The sequence below is a fragment of the Mustela erminea genome, chromosome 8, assembly GCF_009829155.1.
Source record: "Mustela erminea isolate mMusErm1 chromosome 8, mMusErm1.Pri, whole genome shotgun sequence".
NCBI classification, from domain to species: domain Eukaryota; kingdom Metazoa; phylum Chordata; class Mammalia; order Carnivora; family Mustelidae; genus Mustela; species Mustela erminea.
Genome location: NC_045621.1, coordinates 10,101,235 through 10,125,769, shown reverse-complemented (window position 1 = coordinate 10,125,769; position 24,535 = coordinate 10,101,235).

The following is a 24,535-nucleotide window of genomic DNA, read 5'->3' as shown; positions in this document are numbered from 1 at the left end:
ATACTCATTCATCAGAAAGGATGAATACTTACCTTTTGCATTGACATGGATGGAACTGGAGGGTACTATGCTGAGCGAAATAAGTCAAATAGAGAAAAGCAATTACCATATAGCTTCACTCCAATGTGCAATATAAGCAACAGGGCAGAGGACTGCAGGGGAAGGGAGGGAGAATAGAACGAGACGTCATCACAGGGAAGAAGACCCATGAGGGACTCTGAACTACAGGAAACACACTGAGGGTTGCTGGGGGGGAGGTGGGTGGGGAAATGGGGTAATTGGGTGATGGGCGTTAAGTAGGGTATGTGATATCATGAGCACTGAGTGTTATACACAACTGACAAGTTATTGAACACGCCATCTGAAACTAATGATGTACTATAAGTTGGCTCATTGAATTTAAATTTTAAAAAATTGATAGGTCTCAGCAACAGATGGTCTGAGGAATGGGGAATTATAAAATACAAAATGGGGAATTATAAAATACAAAAAAAATAAAAATAAAAATAAAGTCTCTAAGTTTAGAGTTTCAGTAATTAAGTGAGTGGAAGTACCATTTTGTGAGTTGAACAAAAAGGAAAAGAAATGGGTTTTGGAAGGAAAAAAAACAATTTTAGAGGTTTTTTTTTTTTTTTAAAGATTTATTTATTTATTTTAGAGAGACAGAGAAAGAGAGTGTGCATGCACTCGTGCATGTGAACCTAGGGAGAGGGGCACAGGGAGAGGGAAAGACAGAATCCAAAGCGCTCTACCCACTGAGTGGGGAGCCCAACACAGGGCTCAGCCTCAGGACTGCGATCATGACCTGAGCTGAAATCAAGAATCAGCCGCTTAACCATCTGAGCTACCCGGGCACCCCTACACATGTTAAAGTGCCCACACAATATCCAAAAAAGATAATTAGTAGAAGGTTTGATAAATAAGAAGTCATGGATGAACCAGGAGCCATTGATATCTAGGGAAGGAGGATATATAACTTGTCATCAAACTAGGACACTTTAGAGAGTAAAAGTGTATAAATTAATTTTGCTGAAGATGCTAGAGGGGAGAGGGTTGGAGGAATGAGCAAAGAGGGTAAGTGGAGTGGGAGATACAGGCTTCCCTTCATATGAAATGAATAAGTCATGGGAATAAAAGGCACAGCATAGAGAATATAGTCAATGATATTGTAATAGCTTGTATAGTGACAGATGGTAGCTACACTTGTGCTGAGCATAGCATACCATATAAACTTGTCAAATCAATATGGTATACACTTGAAACTAATTTAACATTGTGTATCAACTATACTTCAATTTAAACAATTTAAAAAAAAAAAAGATTTTTGCTACAACAGAAGACATAAATAGGGCCACCTCTGGGAAATAACAGAGTGAGAAGAGAAAGAAACCTCAAGCTGACCTTGAAGAATTCTAATATATATCTTTAAGTAGTAAGCGGGGTGGGAGGAACAACAAAATATAGACAGAAAGAAGAAATCAAAGAGACTGTGGTGACATGGAAGCCAAAAGAAAGAATTTTAACAAGGAGGGAATACTCAATTGGGTCAAACACAGCTAACCATAGTTCTAATAAGACTGCAGGGAAATGTCCATTGGATTTGGCATATGAAAATCATTGATAACCTCAGCAAAATAGTCGGGGTGCAAAAGCCATAAGAGATTGATTTGAAGAGTGACTACACAGAGTAGACTGTATGTATACACTCTTAGAAGAGTCTTGGCTGGAAAAAAGAACACAGAGATCTGCCAGCAGTTGAAAGAGAATGTAGGGTAAGGGTAGGAACAGGTGAATTTAGCGTAAGAGGCACTAAAGCATGTTTGAATGACAGTGAAAATAATCCAGGAAAAAATCTTCCTTCTAATAGAATAAATATGCTAGAGTGTTCAAAGTAGTATTGTTCATAGTAGTAATAACCTGGAAATAACCCAAATACCACCTACAGGAGAAAAGATGAATACAGGGTGGTATAGTCACACAACGGAATGTCACACAGCAGCAAAAATGAATGAAGTACAGTAACGCACAACGGTATAGATAGTCCTGGCAATGTAAGTGGAAAGTAAATCCCAAACAGTTACATCTATTATGATAATTCTTATCAAGTTAAAAATGTAGATTTTTAGGATTCTAAACAGATGAAATAAAACTTTGTGAAATAGGTAGAAAAGGAAAAATGATGAACATGGTACTTTGGATGATGGTCATCTTGGGTCAAGAAGGCAGAGTGAAGGGAAGAAGGGGTTAAGAAGATTATATAACATCTTCCCAGCTTCTGTTTCAAGTGGTGGGTTCATAGATGTTTACTACATTGTGAAAAATAAAAATAACTAGATACTAAAAAATCCATGACTAGGTCTATGTTGGGAGGATGTCATAAATCTTCTTTATGATTAATCTAGGTATGTGTAGCAGGGTCCATTGCCCAGGGTGGACATAGCAGGGAGACTGATCTACAATGATCTTGATATTATCAGAGAATACTTACATGGATCCCACAGTTGTCTCCAATATAATGGTCAAAGCAGAAGAAAGGAGACTGTGGCAAAGACCAAAGCAAAAACTAAAGAGTAAAGTCTTCTGTCTTTACAAACAAGGCAGTTCAAGGCATTTCTGTAAACAGCAGAGAGATGCTGTGTCATCTTCAATTCCGATATTGCCTCCTACCCCTCTTTCTGGGCATCAGAGAATATTTAGTCCACCACTATGCACGGTTTGGGGACTATTTTCCAAATCTACCATTCTTGCGTCAATTACAGCAGCCACTTGACTGTCTCATGTACGGTGAAATGATTTTGTAAGGTAACTTTATCTCTGATGTTTCTACTGACACTAAACAATATACCTACTGTCATTGTAACACACTCCCATGATTCCTGATCACATCATTCATAGCGGAATCTTCACAAGCCTACGCGGCAGTATTATAGAAGCTACATCTTGCCCAGTTGAACTCTCTACTTTCATTTCTCCCCAGGTGGGCTACTTTACTAATTACTTTTAATGATATCAGGCTATGTCCTTCATTTATCAAGATCGAATCGCATTTTAAGAACATCTGAACTATTTGTAATTCCTTCCCACTTTTGTATCATCTGCAGACTCATTCCATTAGAGTACTTTCCCATTTTGCTTCTGGATGCTTCAGAAACACATGTGGGAGAAACTGAAACAGACACTCAACAGTAAGCAAGTCAGAACGTTGTTAGAGACAAAAGCTAACAGGATAGGATGGCCTCAGATGACTCATTTCCTACTGCTTGCTCAGCTGCTACAACACACGCTTGTAAGAAAATTCACAGTAGCTTGGTTTTCGTTCTGTCTTCACGACACGGAAACACTCTCCAGACCGCAGAAGGAGGGAATTGCTGATTTCCTAGGGGTTATATTAGCCAAATGTTTGCCCTGACAACAGATTTGGCCCCTGCCTGTCTTCTGGGAATTACACTTCTAAACAGAATTCAGGACTATGTAATGCAGAGCTTAACTCAGCATCAGCAATGCTGTCACTATTCTGACTACCTCATCGGACCTCACCGTACTTTCCGAGTGAGACGGGACAGCTGTCAGCCAGATTGTCAACTCTTCTTCTGGATTTTGATTAATTCAATGATTTGCTGATGTATGCATCCCTTCATTTACTTAAATAATTATAGAGTCTAGTATGCATTTAGTCCATTATAGGATGAAGGCTAGAAAATCTAAGTTAGCTGACTGATGCGTGCAGATCTCGTGGTCACTCCCTGCCTCCCATATTTCACTGTTGCCTTCCTCCCTTGGAACAGAGAGGCAATGATTGTGCCAGCCAAGACTTGTGATTTGAAAGATCCAGTGTTTTGAAACTTAAAGGCTGAGCCTTAAAGGAAATGAGGCTCAGAGTTCCTGCCATAACAAAAGATTGGAAGGAGACTAGAGAAAAGCCAGACCACCCCGCCTCCCCAGAGAAAATCTGTTCACACTCTGAGCAGCACTTCTAGACAGGGGGAAAGAAAAGTCTAGATGCTGTGGCCTGTCCTACCCCAGTCAAGTCCTCTACAAGGTAAACCCTTTCCCCGTTTCTACCTCTATATCCTCAGTAGCGATCAGATATGGTTACTGACTAGCTGTAAGGTTCTTTTACAATGTTAACCACAAAACCAGCAGATGATGACACATTAGAAGCAAATTAATAATGTTTAGAAGCAAATTAATAATCACTTATTCAAACAGTATTTATTGAGCAGCTATTTTGTGCTACAGCTATGTACACATACTGTACTAAGTACTAGAAACAAAAGAAGAAGAAAGAAAGAAAGGCACAAAACTACTACTTTCCTGCTGCCTGAGATCACTCTGCACCAGGAGACAAGATGCCTAAGGATGAAAAATGTGTCCAGCTGGACATGGCCGAAGAAAAGAATAGAAAAACCCAGGCCATGTTGATTCCACTGACTGGATAAAATAGTTCCTCTGTGCTTCCTGCCTCCAGGCTTCTGGTTATGTCAGATACATAAATATTCTTTGCTTAAGCCACGCTTGGTAGGTTTTTTGTTGTGGTAACGGAAAGTATCCTAAGTGATACATTCACCCCTTCCACCAAAGACCCTCCCCCAAGACCCCTTCTTACTCTTGGCTTATCAGGTATGAACCATTCTCTGATGGTATTCACACAAAGTATTATTGTGCCCCTAACATTTCTTATGACTCCAGGAACACCAACCCCTTTCCACTTGCCTCTGTCCCAAATCCGTCCTCAGTGGGCTCTGGCAACCAGCTTAGAACTCCCAATGCCAGTGCAACAATGTCCTTCCTTTTGCCACCCCCCAAGCCATTCTTGCCTGATGAAAGAGTCTATTTTCAATAATTCTTCATCTAATTCCCTAAATATATTGGAACTATTTTCTTCACAACATTTTAAACCACAAAGTAAAAGAAGACATAATCACACAAGAACAAGCGTCTCTGCCCATCATTTTCCCTCCCCCCACCAGAAGAGAAGCATGGGGATGAACAGGAGAAGGGATGTGACAGCCAACCACGCCTGCCCTCCATTCCTTGTGACTAAAGTCACTGCCTGATTTACATCTCTAGTCACATCTCCCTCCGACTCTGGACTTTCTTGTCTCTCTCTTCTACTTTTAAGAAGGCTTGTGATTTTTTTGGACCCATCTTGATAATCCAAATTAAGTTCCTCCAATTCTGACACAAATTCCAATGTGTTTCTGCACCACCAAGAAATTCTCTGATACCAGTAGGTGTCCCACAATTCAACTTAATTCTGACACTCTCTACCTGGAGATAACATCATATCCCACAAGTTAAGGGCTTGGTTACCCAAGGATATCCCTCCCCTCCCCACAGCTTCAAATTCCAATCTCAAGTTCGGTATGTCACTGTGCTTTCTGACCCACTGGCTATCAACCTGAGCTTCCAATTGACATGGGAAACAAAGGCAAATGAAAAATTTAATTTCCTTACTACTTACAGCCCATTGACAAATCCTTGAAACAAGCAGTGACATTCCTCTAGGAACTCAGCTGCCTTGATATTAATACTTTACAAAGGGATAAGCAAACTTATCCCTACCCTCAGGATCCTGTAAGTCTTCTTTAACATATAAAAATCCCTTCGGCAACTTCCTTTATCTCTACCCACTAAGACACATGTTAGCGATCACCCTCCCAGCCCATGGCCCACTGCTGTACCTCTGAAGGGTCTCATGACTGTGTTTTTACTAAATAGTAATAAATGACCTTTTCCAAGAGCTACCCCCCTGAGGATCCCGGGAATCTCATTTCCAAAATACCCGAGGCTTGTGCTTGTCCCTAACCCCTTCCAACTTGAAAGTATACAGTCACCTGTCACAACGCCAGTGCAGCTCTTTCTGCCCGTGGGTCCTGTCCCCACGCTTTAATAAAATCACCTTTTTGCACCAAAAATGTTTCAAGAATTCTTTCTTGGTCATCAGCTACAAACCCCAACATTTTTCTACATCACAATGACCCTTTCTTCATGTTCCATTAATTTGCTAAAGTGGCTCACAAAATGCAGAGAAGCATTTTGCTTACTAGATCACCCACTTACTCTAAAAAGATATAACTCAGAAACCACCAGATAGCAGAAATGCATAGAGCGAGATATGTGGAAAGGGGTGTGGAACGTCCATGGCCTCTCCTTGTGGGCCACTGCTCTAGGACATCCACGTGTTCACCAACCGGAAGCTCCGCAAACACTGCCCTTTTTGAGTTTTTATAGAGGCTTCGTTACTTAGGCATGATTGATGAAATCACTGGCCATGGGCAAGTGATTCAACCTTCAGTTCCTTTCTAGTCCCTGGAGGTCAGGGGATAGAACTGAAAGTTCCAACGGGGTTGTTTCCCCTAGCAACCAGGCATTAACCATAAACCAAGGTGTGGTTGAAAGGGGTTTGTGATGAAAATCAGGACACTTAGCACTCTTAGCACTTAAGGAATTCTAAGAGTTTTAAGTTCTGTGCCAGAAACAGGAATAAAGACCAAATACATAGTTCTTATTATAAATCATAGTATCACAACTTCCTATCTTAAAGTCAGCTAATTAGCAAATTGAATTCTATCTGCAACCTTAATTCTTCTTGCCTTGTACTGTAACATGCTATGGAGATAGGGACTCACCAACCAAAGTCTCCAGAGAAACAGAACCTATAAGATGTGCATGCATATGTGCATATATATATATATAAAATAAACATACACACATACATATTTATGTACATATATACATATATTTATGCATATATACATATATATATATCGAGAGAGAGAGAGAGAGAAGAATATGTATATGTACAGAGAGAGAAAGACGGAGAGATGGGGGGAGTTATTTTAAGGAATTAACTCACGTGATTGTGGAGGTCTGATAGGTCCAAAATGTGATAGGGGAAGCAGGCAGCAGGCAGGAGACTCCGAAGACAGTTGCAGTTCAAACCCAAAGCAGTCTGCCATAGAACCAGAAAGAGCCATTGCTGACAAAGCCCAAAGGCAAATGGCACAGAATGCCCTCTTGGCCTCAGGAGGTCAGTCTTCTGTTCTCGTCAGACCTTCAGTTGATTGGATGAGGCCTATTTGTGCTGTGGAGCGCAATCTACTTTCCTCAAAGTCTGCTGATTTAAACGTAAATACCATCTAAGGTCACCTTCACAGAAACATCTAGAATAATGTTTCACCACATATCTGGGCACCGTGGCCCAGCCAAGTTGACATATAAAGTCAGCCATCACAGTGTTACTCTACCAAAAGTAGAAATGTTTCAATAATCCATTTAGACTTACGTCTAGCTATTCCCACCAAAAAGCAGGCACTAACTGCCAGTGTTTTGTCCATTCTGTTTCTAATTCTCCCTTTAAAGCTTTTTTAAGGAGTCCTTTTCCTATGCAGGCCCATAATAATACCTAATATTTATTGAGTGTGTATTATTTGGTGGGTAATATTCTCTTTACACATATTAACTCAATTAACTGCAAGGCCACTAAATCTATTATTTTTCTCATGCTGGAGAGGAGAAAACTGAGACACATGGAGATTAGTGACTTGCTCAAGTCATTTACTTGAGGAAGAGACCACATCTAGACAGATAGCAAAGTAGGGATCCAAACACAGTGACCCCATAGCCCTGCTCCCGATGATTAGGTTAGAGCACCCAAGCAGGGAAGTTACCAGTGACTACACAAACTGCCGTATTCCACCATGGTCAATGTAAGGTTGTAAAACAGACTAACAAAATCAGCCCATATAGCAGGGGTATCAAAACTTTTTTGAGTCTAAATCTCTTGGGATGAGCTGCAGCCTCAGTCCAGCCACAGTCCCCATCTCTCCTGGATGATTTTCCTTCCCTCCTCTTTAGGCATCAATGTTCCCTGCCTGACCTGCGACAACAATGGAATTTGCAACCTCAGCGTCAACTTTGACAAAGGCCATAATCACCTTTATCTTGTTCATAGCCATCTTTCTGTGCTTAAGACAGCCACTGGCACCTAGTTAATATCTGGTTCTCAAAATAGAATCTGGTAAAGAGCAATCTGAGACTCAGAGAAATTAAAGTTGCCCAGAGTCACAAACTCCAGAAGGGGACAGATTTAGTCTCTCGGGTCCTCACACCTGAAAGCCTGTGCTTTGCTCAATATAACATGATGTGCATAGATGGTGCTTCATTGCACATGCCTACGGGTTCCATCAGTTCTTTCAAATAAAGCCATGATGTATAAATAATGATTAAAAAAAAGTTTGGGGGCACTTGGGTGGCTCAGGTGGCTAAGCATCTGCTTCAGCTCCAGTTATGATCCCAGGGTCCTGGGACTGGGCTCTGCATCAGGCTCCCTGCTCTGCTAAGAGCCTGCTTCTCCCTCTCCTGCCTGCTTGTTCTCTCTCTCACTATCTCTGTCACTATCTCTGTCTCTCTCTCTCTCTCTCTCCAATAAATAAAGAAAAAATCTTTTAAAAAATCTGGCTTAGGAGAATAACTCGGGTTTTGCCATAATAACCCAAATTTCACAAAATACATCCCTGTGATATGTGGCATTTGGGGACAGGAGAACTCTGCATAGTTCTGTTCCCTAGAAATCTGTTCTTACAGAGGCCCTCTTGGATAACTTAAAATCCTGTGCTATCTCAATCACAAATGGAGTTTGGCAGAGTAAGGCTAAAGAGACCTCGACACGTAAGATTTCAAAGATTGGAAGTCTACCGAGAGTCCTCCTCTGTATATGTACTTTGCTGAGAGAATTGACCTATGACATAAAGGGATGCAAAATAAATAAAACTGCTAATCAGACCACTGCCAGTTTGCCAGCCTCAATTACGATCTCCTAGACAAGAAAGTCTGACAGTGCTGCTCAGCTATATGACACAACCTTTGACTTAAAAATGTTATTGTTCTGACCCAATAGGCCATATGTGGAGGCAGGATGAGAAAGGAACAATAGTGAAGTAAATGAGGATTCAACACATTTATCAGTAAAATCACACAAGAGCTTGTAGCAAAATAATGGACCGTGACGTCCTCAAAATGGATGTAATACACATATAAAATTATATACACTAACAAGGGCCGGTAGTGCTTCCCAAAAGCATTTCAAATAGTACACACAACAGATTTATGCTCTTTTTTTTTTTTTAAGATTTTATTTATTTATTTGACAGGCAGAGATCACAAGTAGGCTGAGCAGCAGGCAGGGAGAGAGGGGGAAGCAGGCTCCCTGCTGAGCAGAGAGCCCAATGCTGGGCTCGATCCCAGGACCCTGTGATCAAAGGCAGAGGCTTAATCCATTGAGCCACCCAGGCGCCCCAGATTTATGGTATTTTAATCATGATTGAGTCCATTAAGGTCTCTACATAAACTTCTAGGGCCCTGGCAGGCAAGTGCAAAGATGTATTCATTGTGCAGCACCCAAGACAAGCCTCATACGTAAGTTCCCTTGCTTACTAGGATGGCCACTGTCAACATGGAATGGTCTGATCTCTCCTTGACTTTCATGTATGGAGGCCAGTTGCAAATTCATCCAGGCAACTCCCAAGTTTTCGAACCAACGAGACATAAAAGAAGGACACCAGGATGTTGATGACCAAGGGGCTGCTGTACCAGTCCTGAGTTTCCCAACTCCAGAACTCTTATTTCTGAAAGGAAAACAGACCTAATGTGTTTAAACTACTATATTTTCTAAATCACTAAAGCTCAAACATTTCCTAATGGATAGACTCCACTGGGCCATGAGCTTTAGTATCAAGATCAAATATTAATTTTGAATATTTGTTTTAACTATTTTTTTTTGCCATTTTTAAGGAGTTCACTTCAGTATCTTTATTTCACCAGAAATATTAGGTTAATAAATTGACAAGAGACAAATCTGGTTGAAGGACAGAATAACCAATGCATGCAGGACACGCATCAAATTTCTTCCTTGTCCCACCTGATTTCTGACCCAAAGCCAGGAATCCAACAGCCAGTTTGTGAGCAGGATCTGTTAGCATATGAATCTGCCTACAAGTTTAAACTCAGCAATTTACTAATTTCCACTTGTAAAACTTGGAGTTTGCCTTGGTACACCACCATTAACAATTTCTTAAATACACATACCTATAGGTGCGGAGTCAGCTTTCCTAAAGTGAATTTACTCAAAATGTTCATGATATGGAAAAAGTCTATTTAAACCTTGAAATTGGTCAGTTAATGTAGAAAAGATTCCATACCCTGGTTTTGGCTACTGGCCTTCACCAGATGTTTCTTAATGGGTCTCTCCTCAGTATCTCCTATGAGTTGAAAGTTAGATTCCTAATTCAATAATCTAATTAATGTTAATTAGCCTCAGATTTGAATTTTGGACACATGCACTCCACAACTGGTGCCATGCATTTTATCCTGCATCATAACCGGAGTCCCTTCTTACCTGGTGTTTTCACTTTTAGTGATGCTAGAATTGATCAGGATATTCAACACTCCCCATCAACACTTCATCTAATAATTCTTGCAACTGCTGATGACCATTATCTGCATCAGTTGTTTCATTAGAGCTTGCAAAATGGTAATTTTTTCCAATTCTATTATTCCTTCTGCATTTATTAGCTGAAATTCTCCTGTACAGAAAATCTTTCCCTCATCCACCAATACCATTTGATTACCCTGAAAAATAGTTTATATGAGAAATCCAACACGAATACTTAATTCTTTTCCTTTAATTATCAATTTTCAGAGTAATGAACTGTGCCCTGGCTCCCCTTGGTCTTAGTCAACCTACAAGACTCCAAGTACGCCATTTTCATCGGTGCATCGACCATGAATATTAATGAGCAGGCAGGCACTGAACTCACTGCTCTCTAAAAGACCTGTTTCCTGACTCTGCTAAGCTTCTTTTTACACTAGAGGAGCATGTGGGAGGAAAACCAAACAAAATAATGAAGCCGTGACCAGTCTTAATGTTTTTGAACAGATGTCTCCCTGCCTTTCTGCCTAACACTGCACCTGGTTATCCTCCCTCATTTAGAGCTTCTTTAAAACACATTTGACGGACAAGACCAAGAACAAATCCTAATGTAAATTAGGACTTGGGGCGATGGGGTGATAATGGTAGGTGAATGTAGGTTCATCAGTTACAACAAATGCACCACTCTGCTGAGGGGTGGTGATTATGGGGGAGGCTGCACATCGCGAAGGGGGCAGGGAGTATATGGGAAATCTTGGTACATTCTGCTCAATATTTCCGTGAACATAAAACTGCTATAAAAAATAAATTCTGTTTATATAAATAAAAAGCACCACTTGGCTGCCAGAGCTGTCTGTACCATCTTCCCTTCTAAGCCTGCTTCCTTATATGATGCCTGATGCTCCCAAATTATTCCTCTCCACCAATGCGTACAAATTCCTATGATGCTCACTTCCTTCTCTCAGTTGTCAGCTCATATAAATTAATACACAATGGGGTTTTAGCATGGATTACTGAAAAAACACGATGGTTTCACCTTAATGTGTTCTAATAGGAGCAGTAGTTTGTGCTGACTGGTAAGAAATGTTTCCAAAGTCCTTTGCTATTACACTTTTCACCTCACATTGTAATTATATTTTATCTATATTTTGCCCTCAACTAGACAATGAGCTTCTCAAGGGTAGGATGTATCATTCATTTTTGTATCCTCCAGCACCTCGCATGGTTCCTAGTCCATAGTGGGTGCTCAGTAAATGTTCTGAGTGAGAAGAGTAAATGAAATATTCCCACTTAATAAAAGCAAATGCTGTGTATTATAAATATAATAATCTATACCAGGGTTTGGGATGGGAAATAAGAAAGGAGCATCCACCCTCTGATACCTCAGTCCCAGCAAATGTAGGTATTAGAGAAGAAAAGAGTGGAAATGGGATGGTACCTCAGAGGGTCTGCACCTGTTTACTAACTGAGAAGATGAATTAATAACAGCTATTGAAGGATGATGTTATTTAGTACCATATGGGCATTTATTTAAATAAAAATGCCTTCACAACAACCAGCACTCTAATCATTGAACACTGGGAAAACCCAAAGTAATGATGTACCATTTCTTTAGATTTGTTATTTCTCTAAATCTTCCAGACTACACAATTTTATAAGAGAGCAATGAAAAGAGGTGTGAGAAAATTAATCATGCTAAGGCTCAGCATTTAATTTCCTTTTATCCTGTAGTACCTTTAGCAATACATTTTGAACCTAACCCATTTTCATATTCTCCCTGAACAGGCAGACACTTTTCGGAAATTTTTGTTTAAGAGATACAGTAGAGATATATTGTGTAACGTTCCTTTAATGACATTTGGAAATATAGCCAACACTGCCTAAACTGAGTTTATTGCAATTTCTAGGTGTTTGAATCAGTATTGAGCTCAATACTGAATTTTTTTAAGGCTATAACTTTCATGTATCTTTATTCACCACCTCTCACACCACAAAGATACAAAAAGCAAAAATGCTATTGAAAAATCATAATAGTTGTAGGTGAATTCATATAAATTCCATCAGTTCATGTTTGAAAAAGTAGACCAATGAATGTACAAGTACATTATATGATAAATCCTATCAATATGTCTCAAACTCAATACCCTGATAATAGAGAATACATTTTTGTGTGTATTCCCATGAAACTCATGCAACTGGTTATTTATTAGGTCACCAAAAAAGCTCAATAAGTTCACAAAAGTAGAAATCATATAGATCATATTAATTTACTTTTAACCTAAATAGCCTAAATATTCTTTTTTGTTTTATTTTTTTTAATTTTTAATTTATTTTTATATTTTATTTATTTTTACTTTATTTTTATTATTTTTACATTATTATATATTTATTTTTATTTTATATATTTTTATATATTTTTTATTATTTTTATTTTTTTAATTTAATTTTTTTTCAGTGTTCCAAAATTCATTGTTTGTGCACCACACCCAGTGCTCCATACAGTATGTGCCCTCCACAGTACCCACCACCAGGGTCACCCGTCCATCCCCCCTCCAAAACACTCAGTTTGTCTCTCAGAGTCCACAGTCTCTCATAGTTTGTCTCACCCTCCAATTTCCCCCAACTCACTTCTCCTCTCCATCTCCCAATGTCCTCCATGTTATTCCTTATGTTCCACAAATAAGTGAAACCATATGATAACTGACTCTCTCTGCTTGACTTATTTCACTCAGCATAATCTCTTCCAGTCCCATCCATGTTGGGTATTCATCCTTTCTGATAGAGGCATAATACTCCATTTTATACATAAACCATATCTTCTTTATCCATTCGTCAGTTGAAGGGCATCTTGGTTCTTTCCACAGTTTTGCAACTGTGGCCATTGCTGCTACGAACAATGGGGTACAGGTGGTCTTTCTTTTCACTACATCTGTATCTTTGGGGTAAATACCCAGTAGTGCAATTGCAGGGTCATAGGGTAGCTCTATTTTTTAATTTCTTAAGGAATCTCCACATCATTTTCCAAAGTGGCTGCACCAACTTGCATTCCCACCAACAGTATAAGAGTTTTCCCCTTTTTCCACATCCTCTCCAACATTTGTTGTTTCCTGTCCTGTTGATTTTGGCCATTGTAACTGGTGTAAGGTGGTATCTCAATGTGGTTTTGATTTGAGTCATCCTGATGGCTAATGACGATCAACATTTTTTCATGTGTGTTAGCCACTTGTATGTCTTCTTTGGAGAAGTGTCTGATCTTGTCTTCTGCCCATTTTCAAAAATGATTATCTGTTTTGTGTGTGTTGAGTTTGAGGAGTTCTTTATAGATCTTGGATATCAGCTCTTGTCTGTCGTGTCATTTGTGAATATCTTTTCCCATTCTGTGGGTTGCCTCTTTGTTTTGCTGACTGTTTGCTTTGCTGTGCAGAAGCTTTTGATCTTGATGAAGTCCCAAAAGTTCATTTTCACTTTTGTTTCCTTTGCCTTTGGGGACATGTCTTGAAAGAAGTTGCTGTGGCCAATGTCGAAGAGGTTACTGCCTATGTTCTCCTCTAGGATTTTGATAGATTCCTGCCTCACTTTGAAGTCTCTTATCCATCTCGAGTTTATCTTTATGTGTGGTGTAAGAGAATAATGGAGTTTCATTGTTCTATACATAGTTGTCCAATTTTCCCAGCACCATTTATTGAAGAGTCTGCCTTTTTTCCACTGTATATTTTTTCCTGCTTTGTCGAAGATTATTTGACAATAGGGTTGACAGTCTATATCTGGGCTCTCTACTCTGTTCTTCTGGTCTATGTGTCTGTTTTTGTGCCAGTACCATGCTGTCCTGGTGATCACAGCTTTGTAGTAAAGCTTGAAATCAGCCAACGTGATGCCCCCAGTTTTGTTTTTCTTTTGTAACATTTCCTTAGCGATTTGGCATCTTTTCTGGTTCCATACAAATTTTAGGATTGTTTGTTCCAGCTCTTTGAAAAATGCCAGTGGAATTTTGATAGGGATGGCATTGAAAGTATATATGGCTCTAGGCAGTATAGAGATTTTGACAATGTTTATTCTCCCAATCCATGAGCATGGAATGCTCTTCCATATTTTTGTGTTTTCTTCAATTTCTTTCATGAGTGTTCTGTAGTTCTTCGAGTACAGATCCTTGACCTCTTTGGTTAGGTTAACTCCCAGGTATCTTATGGTTTTTGGTGCTATAGTAAATGGAATCGATTCTCCAATTTCCCTTTCTACTTTTTCATTCTTAGTGTATAAGAAAGCAACTGATTTCTGTACATTGATTTTGTATCCTGCCACATTACTGAATTGCTGTATGAGTTCTAGTAGTTTGAGGGTGGAGTCTTTTTGAGTTTTCCATATAAAGTATCATGTCTTCTGCAAAGAGGGAGAGTTTGACTTTTTATATGCTGATTTGAATACCTTTTATTTCTTTTTGTTGTCTGATTGCTATTGCTAGAACTTCTAGTACTATGTCGAACAACAGTGGCAGAAGTGGACATCCTTGTCATTTCTTGACCTCAAAAAGAAGGCTGTCAGCTTTTTCCCACTGAGGATGATATTCACTGTGGGTTTTTCATAGATAGATTTTATGAAGTTGAGGAATGTTCCCTCTATTCCTATACTTTGAAGAGTTTTAATCAGGAACGAATGCTGTATCTTGTCAAATGCTTTTTCTGCATCAGTTGAAAGGACCATGTGGTTTTTCTCTTTTCTCTTATTGATTTGTTCTGTCACTTTGATTGATTTGTGAATCTCAAACCACCCTTGCCTCCCATGAATAAATCCCACCTGGTCATGGTGGATAATCTTTTTAATGTACTTTTGGATCCTATTAACTAGGATCTTACTGAGAACCTTGGCATCTGTATTCATCAAGGATATTAGTCTGAAATTCTCCTTTTTGGTGGGGGTCTTTGCCTGGTTTGGGGATCAGGGTGATGCTGGATTCATAAAAAGAGTCTGGAAGTTTTCCTTCCATTTCTATCTTTTGAAACAGCTTCAGATGAATAGGCATTATTTTTTCTTTGAATGTGTGGTAGAATTCTCCAGGGAATCCATCAGGTCCTGACGTCTTGTTTCTTGGGAGGTTTTTGATTACTGCTTCAATCTTGTTACTAGATATTGGACTATTCAGGTTGTCAGTTTCTTCCTGATTCAGTTTTGGAATTTTATAGGTTTCCAGGAATGCATTCATTTTGTCTAGATTGCTTAACTTATTGGCATATAACTTTTGATAATAATTTCTTTTTTTTAAGATTTTATTTATTTGACAGAGATCACAAGTAGGCAGAGAGGCAGGCAGAGAGAGAGGGAGGGGGAAGTAGGTTCCCTGCTGAGCAGAGAGCCCAATGTAGGACTCGATCCCAAGACCCTGGTATCATGACCTGAGCTCAAGGCAGAGGCTTTAACCCACTGAGTTATGCAGGCGCCCCAATAATTTCTGATGATTATTTCTATTTCTTTGGTGTTAATCATGATCTCTCCCTTTTCATTCATAATTTTATTAATTTGGGTCTCTCTCTTTTCTTTTGGATTAGTTTGGCTAATCATTTATTGATCTTATTGATTCTTTCAAAAAAAAAACAGCTTCTAGCTTTGTTGATGTGTTCTACTATAACACTAGTTTCTATCTCATTGATCTCTGCTCTAATCTTGATTATTTCCCTTCTTGTGGGGGGGGGGGGTTGACCTCACTTGTTGTTGATTCTCTAGCTCTTTAAGGTGTAAAGAGAGCTGGTGTATTCTGGATTTTTCTTTTTCTTTCTTTCCTCTTCTTTTTTTTTTTTTTTTTTGAGGAAGGCTTGGATGGAAATGTATTTCCCCTTAGGACCGCCTTTGCTGCTGTATCCCAAAGGTTTTAGACTGAAGTGTCTTCATTCTCATTGGTCTCCATGAACTGTTTAAGTTCTCATTTGATTTCCTGGTTAATCCAAACATTCTTAAGTAGGGTGGTCTTTAGCTTCCAAGTGTTTGAATTCCATACAAACTTCTTCTGGTGGTTGAGTTCTAGTTTCAAAGCATTATAAGCAGGGAATAATCTCAATCTTTTGGTGTTGGTTTGAGCCTTGATTTGTGACTCGATATGTGGTCTATTCTGGAGAAAGTTCCATGTGGGCTCAAGAAGAATGAGTATTCTGTTGTTTTAGGGTGGAATGTTCTGTATATATCTATGAGGTCCATCTGGTTCAATGTGTCATTTAGTGCTCTTGTTCCTTTATCAATTTTCTGCTTGGATGATCTGTATATTGCTGAAAGTGGCATGTTAAGATCCCCTACTATTAATGTATTCATATCAATGGAACTCTTTATCTTGATTAACAATTGTCTTATGTAGTTGGCTGCTCCGGTATTAGGGGCATAAATATTTACAATTGTTAGATCTTCTTGGTGGGTAGACCCTTTAAGAATGATGTAGTGTCCTTCTTTATCTCTGACTATAGTCTTTAGTTTAAAATCTAATTTATCTGATATGAGAATTGCTACCCCAGCTTTCTTTGGAGGCCCATTGGCATGAAAGATGCTTCCCATCCTTCACTTTCAGTCTGGGTGTATCTTTAGGTTCCAAATGGGTCTCTAGTAGACAGCATATAGATGGTTCTGTCATTTTATCCAATCTGCAACCCTGTGCCACTTTATGGGAGTGTTTAGGCTGTTCACATTGAGATGGATTATCAAAAGACATGTTTTTATTGACATCATGTTGCCTGTGATTTCCTTGTTTCTGTAGATTGTCTCTGTAAATTTCTGTTCTATGACACTCTTGGGTTCTTTCTTCTTTTATAGAACTCCCCTTAATATTTCTTGTAGTGCCAGCTTGGGGGTTACATACTCTTTTAAACCTTGTCAGTCTTGGAAGCTCTTTATCTCTCCATCCATTTTGAATATTAGTCTTGCTGGATAAAATATTCTTGTCTGCATGTTCTTCTCATTTAGTTCCCTGAATATGTCTTTCTAGCCTTTTCTTTTGCCAGATTTCTGTGGATAGGTCTGAAGTTATTCTGATGGACCTTCCTCTGTATGTAAGGAATCTCTTCCCCCTAGCTGCTTTCAAAAGCTCTTATCTAAAGTTATGATTCATCAGTCTTGCAATCAAGTGCCTCAAGGTCTTTCTAGATTCATTCATCTTGGGGGTGATCTTTCTACATCTAGGACATGAACACGGGTTCCCTTCCCCAGACTGGGAAAATTTTCATGAAGGATTTGTTCAAATATATTTTCTAGTCTTCTTCCTTTCTCCTGCCCCTCAGGGATCCTAAAAATTCTGACACTGGAACATTTTGTGGCTTCATTTATTTCCCTAATTCTGTTTTCATGGCTTCTCAGCTGTTTGTTCCAGGCCTCCTCCTGATCCTTTTTCTCTATCAGTTTGTCCTCCAGATCATTAATTCTCTCTTCTGCCTTAGTTACCCTAGCTGTTAGAGTATTTAGATTAGTTTGGATCTCATTGATAGCATTTTTAACTTCTGTTCAGGTGGCTTTCACTTCTGCCCTAATTGATTTCATGTTGTCACTAATGGTTTTCTCCAACCTAGCCATTGCCTGGATAATTGTTACCCTGAATTCCCTTTCTGACATACTATTTATGTCCATATCCAATAGCTCTGATGGAGAGGGCACAGTCTCTGAATTTTTCCTCTGTTTGGTGTTCCTCCTCCTAGTCATTTTAGTGAGAGGCAGTTAAGGGGATGTGTAGCTGAATATATCAACCATGATCCAGGCAAGGTGCACCCTGGAATGCTTCTGAGCAATCAGAAGTCACCACCAAAAAGAAAAAAAGAAAAAGAGAGAGAGAGAAAGAGAGACAGAAGAAAACAGAACACCCAGCTAGAATGGGCCCCGAAGGTAAGATTTATAAGGTATACAAACAAAAAGACTGACAAAAGTAAATTACAAGAAAAAAAAAAAAGAACCCAGGGAAAAGGAGCCCCAAGGATGAGATTTATGTAATATCAGAACAAAAACAAATTCACAGAAACACTGACAGAAGAAAAAGATGGGAGGGTGATTATAAATCATCGATGCAAGTGAGGAAGTTTATTGTGATTCTTCCTGGGTGTATCTTGATATCTTTGTAAAAGAATTCAACTTTCCAGAGATAAATGGAGATTAAAACTCCTGGCATAGTGAAATGGAAGAAAAAACGTGGTTTTCTCCACTAGATAAAATTACACAGTCAGGCTTTAAAAAAAAAAAAAAAAAGCCTATATTATAGGGGTAGTATTGATTAGGGAAAGAGGATTACCTTGAAGTTATTTCTATATGTATATTAAAAAAAATAGAAAAGGAAAAGAAAAACCCAGGTATATGTATGAAAAAAGTTCAAGTTAAAAGGTTATTATGGAATATGTTGTATTAAACCTCTAGTTGTAATGGTAAGTAGGCTTAAAAAAAATTAAAAAGAACAAGAATAGTGAGAACAAATTTAAAATTAAAGTTGTATTAATATGAAATACACAGGTTTTAGGGCAATACTGGGAGCTTAATATATTATTTTCCCCTGGGGTTTTACAGTTTTATGAGAACCCTGTGGTGGTTGTCCTCTCCTTCTTTTGTCTGGCTTTCTGGGGGAGGGGCCTGATGCATTGTTTTTCAGTCAGTCTTGCTTAGGTTGGTCCTCCTGCCCCCTATCAAGGGGCTGGGCTCTGTGGAAACCAGTTTTTTAGGCTTTTGTCTTCTGGAGGTTTATGTTCTTTGGCAGCTTTTTGTAGCTTTTCAGAGGTTTAGTGGAAAGCAAGCTGCACTCAGACCTCTGACTCAGAAAGAAGCCTCAGTCCACTCCCCTCTGGGTGGTCCAGAGCACACAGATTCCCCCTCTTCAAGCTCTGCTGAGCCATTAACCTCCCATAGGCAGTACACAAACCCAGACACCATCTCAGGGGTCGCCTAAAGCGCCTACCCATCCCTGCACCCCCATTCCAAAACCACAATCGATAATGATCCAGGGAGCCCACTTTCGGTGGATGCCTTTGTCAGGACTGCTGTCTGGGGTAGTTCCTTCAAGTCTGGGCTGGGAGTGTTCAGACTTTCCTCTGGTCCTGGAGACCACCAGCTAGCACCCTCACAGAGCATTCTCAGGCATGGGTGGGGAGCGCCATTCCGACTCAGCAATGAGTTGATTCTGGTGGCTCTCTCCCTCTTCTGTTTATTCTCCAGTATCAGTCCTATTGTTCCCAGTATGCTTTATCCCTCCACTAACCTCTTCTGCCCCCGTAAAGATCCAAATGTGTATAATCCTATGTCTCAGGCTGATTTCATGGGTGTCCACAGTGTTCTGGTAGATAATTAGCTCACTTTAGGGGACCGGTTGAAACAGGGTCTCCTACTTCACCATCTTGCCCCTCCCTCAATACTGCATTTTTAATTGAGGTTGAATTCATGCAAATCTTTATTGAGTATACTAATTTATACAGACCTAGACATTCAATTTACCACCCAAGAAAGTATGACAAGAATAATGTCATAGTAAAGAGACTGTTATTTTTATGCTTAACTGTGAAGGGATGCTGCTTCTCCTTGTGTGTGTAGACTTATATCCTTAAAAAATAATCTTTGATGTCACTTAGAGTTGAAAATAAGTATTTTTTTAATCTGACCATGCTCTCATAATACAAATATACAATGTTCCAAATATTATTTAACCCCCTATAGCTCAGATGGTTTTATAAAATAAATCTTTGCGGATCTTAACTTTCAGATCTGCATAACTTATTTCTTCCCATTCTACTCCCTTCAATTCACTAGTGACACCCTATAGCAACCTTTACTGCAGGCTATAGAAACAACATACAGTCTGCTCCCCTCCACAGTATTTCTCTTCTCTCTGGGGTACCAGGAGGTACCAGGGCTCTGTCTTAGCATCTGCCAGACTGTGATTTGCCTCCTTTCTCCAAACCAGATATTTTCTATACATTTTTTTCTTCATTTCATCAAAGCGAAGCAAAAATTGCAAGTAATCATGAAAAAGATGAGTCAAAAGATTGCACTTCTCATTTAATCCCTGTAGGAACCAATGCCAAGTAATGTTGGTTTATTTTTTTAATGTGGTTATTAGAAAACTTGAAATTGCTGTGGCTGACACTGGTGACTTGCATTATATATAACTGTTGGACAACACTGATAAACACTCACTCCTCCTGCCTTTTCCCTGCCTCTACAGATGGATTCTTTCAATGACACAGAGTCCTGAACTTTAGAACTTACGGATTCCTTTTGGGGAACATAAGGCAAAAGAACTGTACACAACTTGTCGATGAACCTACATGAACACAAACCTTCCTGAGAGATGTTCCATGTGAGGAGATGGGAATTGTTCTCACCCTTTTTTTATTACTTTTCATTGGAAAGAAACTGTAGCCCCATTATGACATCCTTTCACTCAGTTACATCAGCTGGGACATAGAAAGGTGGGACAGTCTTCTTTTTTTTAGAAGCATAAAAAGCAAAAAAGCATGATCCCTAAAGAAAGAGGAAGGTTTAGGTAGGAATTCTGCCAAAGTCACATGTGTTCCTCCTTGACACGGATCTAATCTGTAGCCAGAGAACCTGGCCAGAGAAGGACAGACCAACTCCAAAGTCAGTCAATGGCATCCATTTCTGTTAGAAGTAAAAATGGTCCCATAGTGATACTAAAAACATAGGCCCCCACCAAATGGGATTCTTTAAAATGTCTTCCATGAAAGACTCCTTGACTTCTCAGACCAAAGAAGCTAACACTATGTCATCTGTATGCTGCACTCTAAATATGTTGGTGAAGAAAACACAGTGCATCCTTTTTCAGAAGTTTCCAAAAATAGCTAATTACCAAGATTACTGGGGGAGCTTTTCAAAAACCACAAATCCCCTCAGTAAGGATCTCTGGGGGTGAATTAATATGATCCAATGGCCAGAGTCTGAATGGTACTCACCTTTCATTCTGGGCAAAGAGAATTCTTAAGAGAATAAAATGAAAGAGACCAGCTTCTGTCCCCAGCTTCTTTGATAAGTTCTTTGTTTATATGCTGTGGAGGAAAAAAAGGTGGGATGAAAAACTGTGCTAAGAACTAAAATTTGGACATATGTTAAGGCACATATACAACACAGAATGATTCATGAATTGTACTCAGCAAGCCTATAGTGTATAATATATCCAAACAGTATTAATTGCCAGATACACTGAGACATAAATTACATGTGTTGTTCTCACACTGTTTTAAAAACACACTAGTGCACATTATGAGTCTATCCTTAAAATCAATGCCTGGGGATGTAATACCATGTCTGGGACACATCAGCAACTTACCAAACAAAGGGAAGAAAGCCGAAATATAAGGTAGACTGAATATGTTATTTTTACCCATTAGCTGCCCTCTTCCCATTGTGAAGATGTTCCTCCCTGATCCATGTAATATGGAAGGAAATGTCAATTACGGGGCCTTTCCTGACAGGTATCCACAAGAGTGAGCAAGTGATCCAAGCCTTGCCAACCCTCAGCTTCCAAACTGAGGTTGGTTCAAGATCCAGTCTCCAAGTAAAGTCAACTGTTGACTGTTTCTCTTCTCTTTGGCGCTGTAACCTGAGAAAACCTTGAAGCCTAGAGCTCTTCCACATCCTTTTACTCTTTCCTAGTTAAACACCAGCCATGGTTTGGTGTGATTGGCCTGAGCCCCAGATCCAGAGATGGACCCAAAGGGTAATCTGGTAAGTGTAATCTGATTATACTTAGACACAGTGACTGGTCCCATCAGCAGGAATGTGCAGGACTTCTATTTAACAGCTGAGGGCTCTCTTGTCCTGGACAGCATGGTGGACATATGCAATACCTGAAGCTGCCACAGCCATTTCATTACCTAAGAGAAATTAGCAAGAGAATGTAGTCAAGATGAAGGAGGACAGAGTTAAATAAATTAGAGACAGGGAGATAAATCCATGATCAAACCTCACTCAAGCCCTATCTACCTCCAGAATGTAATACTAAGTTTTGTAAACCATGTAACCATGTAATTTTGTTATTTACATCAGGTTAATTATATTCTCTATTATTTCCAACTCAAAGGACTCAAAACTGGTAGAGTTTGATATTAAGAATGGGATATCACGTTGAGGTCTTTTATCCATTTTACGTTTATCTTTGTGTACTGTGTGAGAGAATGATCGAGTTTCATTCTTCTACATATACTTGTCCAGTTTACACAGCACCTAGAGGAGAACATAGGCAGTAAGCTCTTCAATATCAGCCACAGCAACTTCTTTCAAGATATGTCTCCAAAGGCAAAGGAAACAAAAGCAAAAATGAACTTTTGGGACTTCATCAAGATCAAAAGCTTCTACACAGCAAAGGAAACAGTTAACAAAACAAAGAGGCAACCCACAGAATGGGAGAAGATATTTGCAAATGACAGTACAGACAAAAGGTTGATATCCAAAATGTATAAAGAACTCCTCAAACTCAACACACACAGAACAGACAATCATATAAAAAAAAATGGGCAGAAGATATGAACAGACACTTCTCCAATGAAGACATACAAATGGCTATCAGACACATGAAAAAATGTTCATCATCACTAACCATCAGGAAGATTCAAATTAAAACCACATTGAGATACCACCTTACACCACTTAGAATGGCCAAAATTAGCAAGACAGGAAACAACATGTGTTGGAGGGGATGTGGAGAAAGGGGAACCCTCTTACACTGTTGGTGGGAATGCAAGTTGGTGCAGCCACTTTGGAGAACAGTGTGGAGATTCCTCAAGAAATTAAAAATAGAACTTCCCTATGACCCTGCCATTGCACTACTGGGCATTTACCCCAAAGATACAGATGTAGTGAAAAGAAGGGCCATCTGTACCCCAATGTTTATAGCAGCAATGACCACGGTCACCAAACTGTGGAAAGAACCAAGATGCCCTTCAACGGACGAGTGGATAGGGAAGATATGGTCCATATACACTATGGAGTATGATGCCTCCATCAGGAAGGACGAATACCCAACTTTTGTAGCAACATGGACGGGACTGGAAGAGATTATGCTGAGTGAAATAAGTCAAGCAGAGAGAGTCAATTATCATATGGTTTCACTTATTTGTGGAGCATAACAAATAGCATGGAGGACAAGAGGAGTTAGAGAGGAGAAGGGAGTTGGGGGAAATTGGAGGGGAGGTGAACCATGAGAGACTATGGACTCTGAAAAACAATCTGAGGGTTTTGAAGGGGCGGGGGGGTGGGAGGTTGGGGGAAGCAGGTGGTAGGTATTAGGGAGGGCACGGATTGCACTGTGTGTGGTACAAAAACAATAAATACTGTTACACTGAAAAGAAATAAAAAACTTTAAAAAATAGGGGCGCCTGGGTGGCTCAGTGGGTTAAAGCCTCTGCCTTCGGCTCGGGTCATGATCCCAGTCATGATCCCAGGTCCTGGGATCGAGCCCCACATCTGCGGAGCAGAGAGCCTGCTTCCTCCTCTCTCTCACTCTCTGCCTGCCTCTCTGCCTACTTGTGATCTCTGTCTGTCAAATAAATAAATAAAATCCTTAAAAAAAAAATTTTTTTTTAATAAAAAAAAAAAAGAATGGGATACCAAAAAGGAAGACTAAAAAGAAGAGGGCCAGCAGAGGGCAACAGGGAGCCCAGTGTTCCAGTAGGGAGGTTGGCAATCTTCAACTGAAGGCAAAGTGACAACTGACTTTTATCACCTTAATTGCACTGTGGTTTTCTTCACAGTAGAGAACCTTTCTCCCATTGCCATATCTCTATCAAAAACAGAAAAATATAAGATAGCAGACAATACTGCTGGTTTTAAGAAAAAGGAGGGAGGGACCTCTGGGCCTGCTATATTCATTTACATTATGGTCTGATCTCTATAGGTATTTGAATTCACATAGCCTGGAGTAGCTATACACCAGATAGCAAGTGGTGTGTGTGTGTGTGTGTGTGTAGGATAGTGGTCAAGAAGTGGCAGGGAATTGAACTACATTATCCCTGAGGTCTTAGAATTCTATGGCTTAAAAATATAGTATACGTGATAGATCTCATTGATTTTTTTGCACAACATTTATTCCTTTTTTTTTTACATTTATTCCTTTTAGTTAATGAAGGCATGCATGAAATTAGAAGGATATTA